The sequence below is a fragment of the Stegostoma tigrinum genome, chromosome 33 (genome assembly GCF_030684315.1).
Source record: "Stegostoma tigrinum isolate sSteTig4 chromosome 33, sSteTig4.hap1, whole genome shotgun sequence".
NCBI classification, from domain to species: domain Eukaryota; kingdom Metazoa; phylum Chordata; class Chondrichthyes; order Orectolobiformes; family Stegostomatidae; genus Stegostoma; species Stegostoma tigrinum.
In genome coordinates, this window is record NC_081386.1 from 18729394 (window position 1) to 18737917 (window position 8524).

An 8524-nucleotide genomic window follows, 5' to 3' on the forward strand; every position below is an offset into this window, starting at 1 on the left:
AGCTGAAACTGTGAAATATTACAATTACAACTTGTGGATGTGAGTTTGCTCGCTGAGCTGGAAGGTTCATTTTCGACGTTTTGTCACCATTCTAGGTAACATCATCAGTGAGCCTCCGGTGAAGTGCTGGTGTTATGTCCCGCTTTCTATTTATCTGTTTAGGTTTCCTTGGGTTGGCACGAGAATTCCTGGAAGCATGGCATTCCAACCGGAACTCCATCAACAAGCACATTGATTTGGAGCCTATCTACCATCCTTTGAGAAAAAGAACAGGGAATGAGATCACCAACACAGGAAATGACATCACCAACCCAAGGAAACCTAAACAGATAAATAGAAAGTGGGACATAACACCAGCACTTCACCGGAGGCTCACTAATGATGTTACCTAGAATGGTGACGAAACATCTGGGGACAAACCTTACAGCTCAGTGAACCAGCTCACATCTCGAACACAATAAAGACCCACTCTCTTGTGGACTGAGAGGACGAGAGTGCTATCTTGGAGGTGAAAGGAGGACGTCGGGTTGGCTGTGCACCCTTGCGACCAGTGGATCTTAATGCTGGCTTCGGCCTAACGCTGGTTCAGGGGAGCAGCCAACCTGCAACGATGGCTGCGGCAAGTGCTCGTGCCCCAGGTCAGGGGGTCCGGAACACCATCCGTGTTTCCGTAAAGAAGGTGGATGAAGGTGCACCTGTGGACCGCACCTTCTTCGTGAAGAGGGTCCTGTTGGACTGTTGTGGGTTCGCTGCTGCGGACATTTACTGCCTGCAGGATTTCCCCGGAGGGGGTTTTTTACGATGTGACCTTCCGGAGTGCCAAGCTTTGCGAGCGCTTCCTGGAGGTTTTCAAGGAGAAAGGAAGTGAGGGCCCCCTCTCTGTATTGACCGCTGTCCCACTGTTTGTGATGCCAGCACAGAGGAGCCGTATGTTGACTGTACACATGTACAACCCGCATGTGCCAGCAGTTGATGTCCTGACCTTCCTCGGAAGGTATGTGAAGGTGGAAGGGGACCTAACTGACATGGTGGACCCCTTTGGCATCTGGACGAGTAAGAGGCAGGTCAAGGTGACGCTGAGGATGGGCGCAGACGGGAATGTCGCACACCCACCGTCCAGCTTCGCGATCGGCGGGAGCAGGGGCTACCTGACCTATGCAGGGCAACCTAAAGTCTGCCATGCCTGTGGTAGGTCAGGTCACATGGCGGCCGACTGCAAAGTCACCATCTGCAGGAACTGCAGGGAGGAGGGACACCTTGCAAAGGATTGCCCACGAGAGAGAAGCTGCAACCTTTGCGGGGAAGCGGGCCACTTCTATAGGGCATGCCCGCGGCGGGGTACCACCTACGCCCAGGTCGCCGGCAGGGGAAATGCGGGGCCAGCCCCCCCGGAGGAGAGGAAGGCACCAGGGCCCAGCAAGGCCCCCACTAATGTGCAGGAGGGCCAGGCCGTGCAGGAGGGCCCAGCCCTGCAGGATGGGCCCGAGGCCAGCAAAGCACCCCTGCAGGCTCCAATCCCCCCCGACAACCCGGAGCCAATGGAGGCGGCGACAGGCGACCCAGGGGAGTGGACTACAGTCCGGAAAGCGAGGAGGAAGGTGCGTCGACGGGCCCAGGAACCGCAACAATCAGGAGGGAAGAGACAGCTACAGGGGGGCTATAAGAGCTCCTCTGACGAGGAGGATTCGGAGAGGGCCCACCCGAAGCAGAAGTTAAAGGTCTCGAGGGGGAAGGAAAGCAGCACCCCGCTTCCAGGTGACGGGAGGCGTCCTGAGGCTCACTCCGACACCCAGTCAAGTGCTGCTGGAGCACTGGAGGGCCCCCCGGAACTTCCAGGCGGGAAGGAGGAAACAGCACGTCCCCAGCCTGATCCGGAGCCGGACCCTCCTGCCTCCGCACCCCTGACGGGGGGATGCCACCCGGAAGGCAGCACAGACGGTTTCCTGAGCCCAGAGAGCGTCCAGCAGTTAGCCCGGGCAATGGGCATGAAGGGACAGATGGAGGGGCTGGACCTTGGACTTGGGGAGGGTACTGCGGTCACTGCCCACAATGGGGGTACGAATTGCGAGCATTAATGTGCGCAGCGTCAAGTCAACCACGAGATGTGTGTCCACATTGGCCTACCTGACCACCATCAAGGCGGACCTCCTGTTTCTGCAGGAGTGCGGGATACCGCACCTCGGCAGGTACGGGAAATGGTCCGGCGCCTGGACCTGTGGGCCTTCGATCTGGTCGGGGGGTAACGACTGTCGCTCCTCGGGCCTGGCTATTCTGCTGCGGGGGCACAACTTCACCATCTCTCAAGTTCAGGAGGTGGTGGGGGGGGCGCCTCCTAGTGGCTGACATCACCTACAGGAATGCTCCCCTGAGGCTGATCAACGTGTATGCCCCAGCGGTACGGAGTGAGCGGTTGGCCGTCCTGCAGCGGCTTCCACCCCTGCTGGCTACGTCCAGGCCGGTCATCCTAGGCGGAGACTTCAACTGCATCATTGATGCAGATGGAAGATCCGGCGTGGGGACAGCGGGTGGGGGGATTCAACTGGACGTCACGTCCAGATTCCTGATGGGCACGGTGAAGGACGCCAAGCTGCTCGACATCTTCAGCACCCGTGCAGACGGAGCACAGCAGAGGTACACCTGGTCGCGGCCAGACGGGTCTATCCGCTCAAGGATAGACTTCCTGTTTGTGTCACGGACGTTCTCGGTCAGATCCACTGGTGTCGAGCCGGTGTTCTTCTCTGACCACTGCCTCCTGTTGGCCGACTGTCACTTACAGGACGACCAGCCGGCCGGCAAGGGGACGTGGAAGCTCAACACGACTCTGTTGACCCCAGAGAACGTCGAGGAGCTTAAGAGGGAGTACACCGGTTGGAGGACCGTGAAACCCCTCTTTGAGTCTCCAGGCGACTGGTGGGAGACGGTGAAGGAGAACATCAAGAGGTTCTTTGTCCTCAAGGGTGTTCAGAAGGCAAGAGAGAGGCGGGGAATGCTATCGCGACTCCAGAAAAGGGTGCAGAACCTGCTCCTTCTGCAGTTGATGGGGGTCGATGTCACGGAGGACCTCCGCGAGGTGAGGGGCCAGCAAGCCTCGCTCTTCGCCGCGGAGGCCTCCAGGATAATCTTCCGGTCCAGGGTCCGCTCTGTGGAGCAGGACGAGACGTGCTCGCGTTTCTTCTTTCAGAAGGTGCACAAAGAGAGCTCTGTGCTTAGCCGGCTGAAGGAGGACGACGGCTCGGTGACGTCGTCTCGGCCCGACGTTTTGAGGATCAGCAGATCCTTCTATGCCGGACTGTACGACACGAAGCCCACGGACAGCACGGCCTCCGAGTCGTTCCTGTCGTCTATCACGGAGGTCTTAGATGACGGCACGAGGGAGTGGCTGGACCGGCCGATATCCCTGGACGAGCTGGCCAGAGCCCTCAAGTCCTTGCAGAGGAATAGGACTCCCGGAAGTGATGGCTTACCGGTCGAGCTGTATTCTGCTCTGTGGGGCCTGGTCAGCCAGGACCTGCTGGAGGTGTACGATAGTGCGCTTCGGGCAGGGGAAATGTGCAAGTCCATGAGGAATGGCATCATCACCCTCATTTACAAGAGGAATGGGGAGAGGGAAGAAATTAAGAATTGGCGTCCCATTTCACTTTTGAACGTGGACTACAAAATCCTGGCCAAGGTCATTGCCAACCGGGTCAGGTCTGTCCTGGAGTCGGTGATTCACCCTGACCAAACCTGTGCTGTGCCGGGCAGGAAGATCGCTGAGAGCCTCGCGCTCATCAGGGATACGATCGCCTACGTACAGGACAGGCGGGTGGACACCTGCCTCGTCAGCCTGGACCAGGAGAAGGCCTTCGACAGGGTCTCTCATGCTTACATGAGGGACGTCCTCTCCAAATTGGGGTTCGGGGAGGGCATCCGCAATTGGATCCGGCTGCTCTACGCCAACATCGTTAGCGCAGTCTCGATCAACGGGTGGGAATCAGACAGTTTTCCTGTTAGATCTGGAGTCAGGCAGGGCTGCCCGCTCTCTCCTGCCTTGTTCGTGTGCTGTGTGGAGCCCTTCGCCGCCTCCATCAGGAAGGACGTGAGCCTGAAGGGCGTGACTATCCCAGGCAGCGGAGGCCTTCAGGTCAAGACCTCCCTGTACATGGACGATGTCGCCGTCTTCTGCACCGATCGTCGGTCGGTGAGTAGGCTGTTGGACATCTGCGGCCAGTTTGAACTGGCCTCGGGTGCCAAAGTCAATAGGGGTAAGAGCGAGGTCATGTTCTTCGGGAACTGGGACGACCGCTCCTTCATCCCCTTCACCGTCAGGACAGACTACCTGAAGGTGCTGGGTGTTTGGTTTGGTGGAGCTGGGGCATGCACTAAGACTTGGGAGGAGCGTATCTCCAAATTTAAGCAGAAGCTGGGCAGGTGGACGCTCCGGTCCCTCTCCATCGCAGGTAAGAACCTGGTTGTCAGGTGCGAGGGGCTTTCGGTACTGTTGTATGTGGCGCAGGCCTGGCCTATTACCTGGACCTGCGCCGCTGCGGTCACCCGGGCCATCTTCCACTTCATTTGGGGGTCGAGGATGGACCGGGTCCGCAGAGATACCATGTACAAAGACCTGGGAAATGGGGGAAAGGGCGTACCGAACGCCACCCTCGCCCTGACGGCTACCTTTGTGTGTGGCTGCATCAAGCTGTGCGTAGATCCTCAGAACGCAAACACCAAGTGTCACTACTTACTGAGGTTCTACCTGTCCCCGGTGTTGCGAAGGATGGGCCTGGCCTCGTTGCCGCGGAACGCTCCGAGTAGTTGGACGGTTCCGTACCACCTGTCCTTCGTGGAGAAATTTTTGAAAGGAAACACCTTTGACCACAAGGCCGTCAGGCAGTGGTCAGCACATAGTATCCTCGAGACCCTTCGGGAAAAGGAGAGGGTGGATCCCGTCGTGTGGTTCCCCATGCAGACTGCCAAAGTCGTTTGGCAGAATGCCTCATCGCCAGAACTTTCAAACAAGCACAAGGACATTGCTTGGCTGGCGGTGAGAGGGGCTCTGCCAGTGAGATCCTTTATGCATGCCCGGAATCTCTGCATCACCGCACGCTGCCCTCGAGGTGGCTGCGGGGGGGACGAGACTGTTGATCACCTCCTTCTGGAGTGTGCCTATGCGCAGGAGGTCTGGAGGGGGATGCAGTGGTATTTGTCGAGGTTCGTCCCGAGCAGCTCCGTGACGCGGGACTCCGTGCTCTACGGGCTGTTTCCGGGGACGCACACCGAGACCAACGTCAACTGCGCCTGGAGGACCATCAATGCGGTGAAAGACGCTCTTTGGTCTGCCCGCAACTTGCTGGTCTGCCAGCTGAAAGAACTGCCCCCGACCGAGAGTTGCAGACTGGCGCACTCCAAGGTCCAGGGCTACGTGCTGAGGGACGCGCTAAAGCTTGGGGCAGCCGCCGCCAAGGCGCGGTGGGGAAAGACCACCGTATGAGCCCCCTCGTCCAGAAAAGGGAAAAGAATCCTATCTGGTAACTGGGCCCAGCTGGCGCCTTCCCCAACTGGTCAGGGGGCCAACTGGGACTGTGCGGGGTGACGACTGCCGGGGCGGTTTCTTTGCTTTGTTTTTTTTTTCTCTGTTTTGTTTTTTTTTCCCTTTAGTTGGTGTACGTACCCCCTGGGTAACCCGGAGTGGCTTGCATGACTGGGTAGGTGTATAAATGTTTTATTTTTTGTACATTCTATGAATAAAGTATATTTTTTCAAATAAAAAAAAAAGGTGACGAAACATCTTGGAACAAACCTTCAAGCTCAGTGAACCAGCTTATATCCGGAACAAAATAAAGACCCACTCTCTTGTGGACCGAGAGGAGGAGAGTGCTGTGTTGGAGTTGAAAGGAAGACGTTGGGTTGGCTGTGCACCCTTGCAACCAGTGGATCTTGATGCTGGCTTCGGCCTAATGCTGGTTCAGGGGAGCAGCCAACCTGCAACGATGGCTGCAGCAAGTGCTCGTGCCCCAGGTCAGGGGGTCCGGAACACCATCCGTGTTTCCGTAATGAAGGTGCACCTGTGGACCGCACCTTCTTCGTGAAGAGGGTCCTGTTGGACTGTTGCGGGTTTGCTGCTGCGGACATTTACTGCCTGCAGGATTTCCCCGGAGGAGGTTTTTACGATGTGACCTTCAGGAGTGCCAAGCTTTGCGAGCGCTTCCTGGAGGTTTTCAAGGAGAAAGGAGGTGAGGGCCCCCTCTCTGTATTGACCGCTGTCCCGCTGTTTGTGATGCCAGCGCAGAGGAGCCGTATGTTGACTGTCCACATGTACAACCCGCATGTGCCAGCAGTTGATGTCCTGACCTTCCTTGGAGGGTACGTGAAGGTGGAAGGGGACCTAACTGACATCATGGACCCCTTTGGCATCTGGACCAGTAAGAGGCAGGTCAAGGTGACGCTGAGGATGGGCGCGGACGGGAACGTCGTACACCCACCGTCCAGCTTCGCGATCGGCGGGAGCAAGGGCTACCTGACCTATGCAGGGCAACCTAAAGTCTGCCATGCCTGTGGTAGGTAAGGTCACATGGCGGCCGAGTGCAAAGCCACCATCTGCAGGGAGGAGGGACACCTTGCAAAGGATTGCCCACAAGAGAAAAGCTGCAAACTTTGCGGGGAAGCGGGCCACCTCTATAGGGCGTGCCCGCAGCGGGGGACCACCTACGCCCAGGTCGCTGGCAGGGGCAATGCGGGGCCAGCCCCCCCCGGAGGAGAGGAAGACACCAGGACCCAGCAAGGACCCCACTAATGTGCAGGAGGGCCAGGTCGTGCAGGAGGGCCCAGCCCCGCAGGATGAGCCCGAGGCCAGCAAAGCGCCTCTGCAGGCTCCGCTCCCCCCCTGACAACCCGGAGTTGATGGAGGCGGCGACAGGCGACCAAGGCGAGTGGACGACAATCCGGAAAGCAAGGAGGAAGGTGCGTCGACCGGCCCAGGAACCGCAACCATCAGGCGGGAAGAGGCAGCTACAGGGGGGCTATAAGAGCTCCTCTGATGAGGGGGATTCGGAGAGGGCCCGCCCGAAGCAGAAGTTAAAGATCTCGAGGGAGAAGGAAAGCAGCACCCTGCTTCCATGTGACGGGAGGCGTCCTGAGGCTCCTTCCGACACCCAGTCAAGTGCCGCTGGGGCACTGGAGGGCCCTCCGGAACTTCCAGGCGAGAAGGAGGAAATAGCACGTCCCCAGCCTGGCCCAGCGCCGGACCCTCCTGCCTCCGCACCCACGACGGGGGGATGCCACCCGGAAGGCAGCACGGACGGTTTCCTGAGCCCGGAGAGCATCCAGCAGTTAGCCCGGGCAATGGGCATGAAGGGACAGATGGAGGGGCTGGACCTTGGACTTGGGGAGGGTAGTGCGGTCACTGCCCACAATGGGGGTACGAGATGCGAGCATTAATGTGCGCAGTGTCAAGTCCACTGCAAGATGTGTATCCACGTTGGCCGACCTGACCACCATCAAGGCGGACCTCCTGTTTCCGCAGGAGTGCGGGATACCGCACCTCGGCAGGTATGGGAAATGGTCCGGCGCCTGGACCTGTGGGCCTTCGATCTGGTCGGGGGGTAATGACAGTCGCTCCTCGGGCCTGGCTATTCTGCTGCGGGGGCGCGACTTCACCATCTCTCAAGTTCAGGAGGTGGTGGGGGGCGCGCCTCCTAGTGGCTGACGTCGCCTACAGGAACGCTCCCCTGAGGCTGATCAACGTGTACGCCCCAGCGGTACGGAGTGAGCGGTTGGCTGTCCTGCAGTGGCTTCCATCCCTGCTGGCTACGTCCAGGCCGGTCATCCTAGGCGGAGACTTCAATTGCATCATTGATGCAGATGGAAGATCCGGCGTGGGGACAGCGGGTGGGGGGAGTCAACTGGACGTCACGTCCAGATTTCTGATGGGCACGGTGAAGGACGCCAAGCTGCTCGACGTCTTCAGCACCCCTTCAGACGGAGCGCAGCGGAGGTACACCTGGTCGCGGCCAGACGGGTCTATCTGCTCAAGGATAGACTTCCTGTTTGTGTCACGGGCGTTCTCGGTCAGGTCCACCGGCGTCGAGCCGGTGTTCTTCTCTGACCATTGCCTCCTGCTGGCCGACTGTCACTTACAGGACGACCAGCCGGCCGGCAATGGGACATGGAAGCTCAACACGACTCTGTTGACCCCAGACAACGTCGAGGAGCTTAAGAGGGAGTACGCCGGTTGGAGAACTGTGAAACCCCTCTTTGAGTCTCCGGGCGACTGGTGGGAGACGGTGAAGGAGAACATCAAGAGGTTCTTAGTCCTCAAGGGTGTTCGGAAGGCGAGAGAGAGGCGGGGAAAGCTGTCGCGACTCCAGAAAAGGGTGCAGAACCTGCTCCTTCTGCAGTTGATGGGGGTCGATGTCACGGAGAACCTCCGCGAGGTGAGGGGCCAGCAGGCCTCGCTCTTCGCCGCGGAGGCCTCCAGGATAATCTTCCGGTCCAGGGTCTGCTCCGTGAAGCAGGATGAGACGTGCTCGCGTTTCTTCTTTCAGAA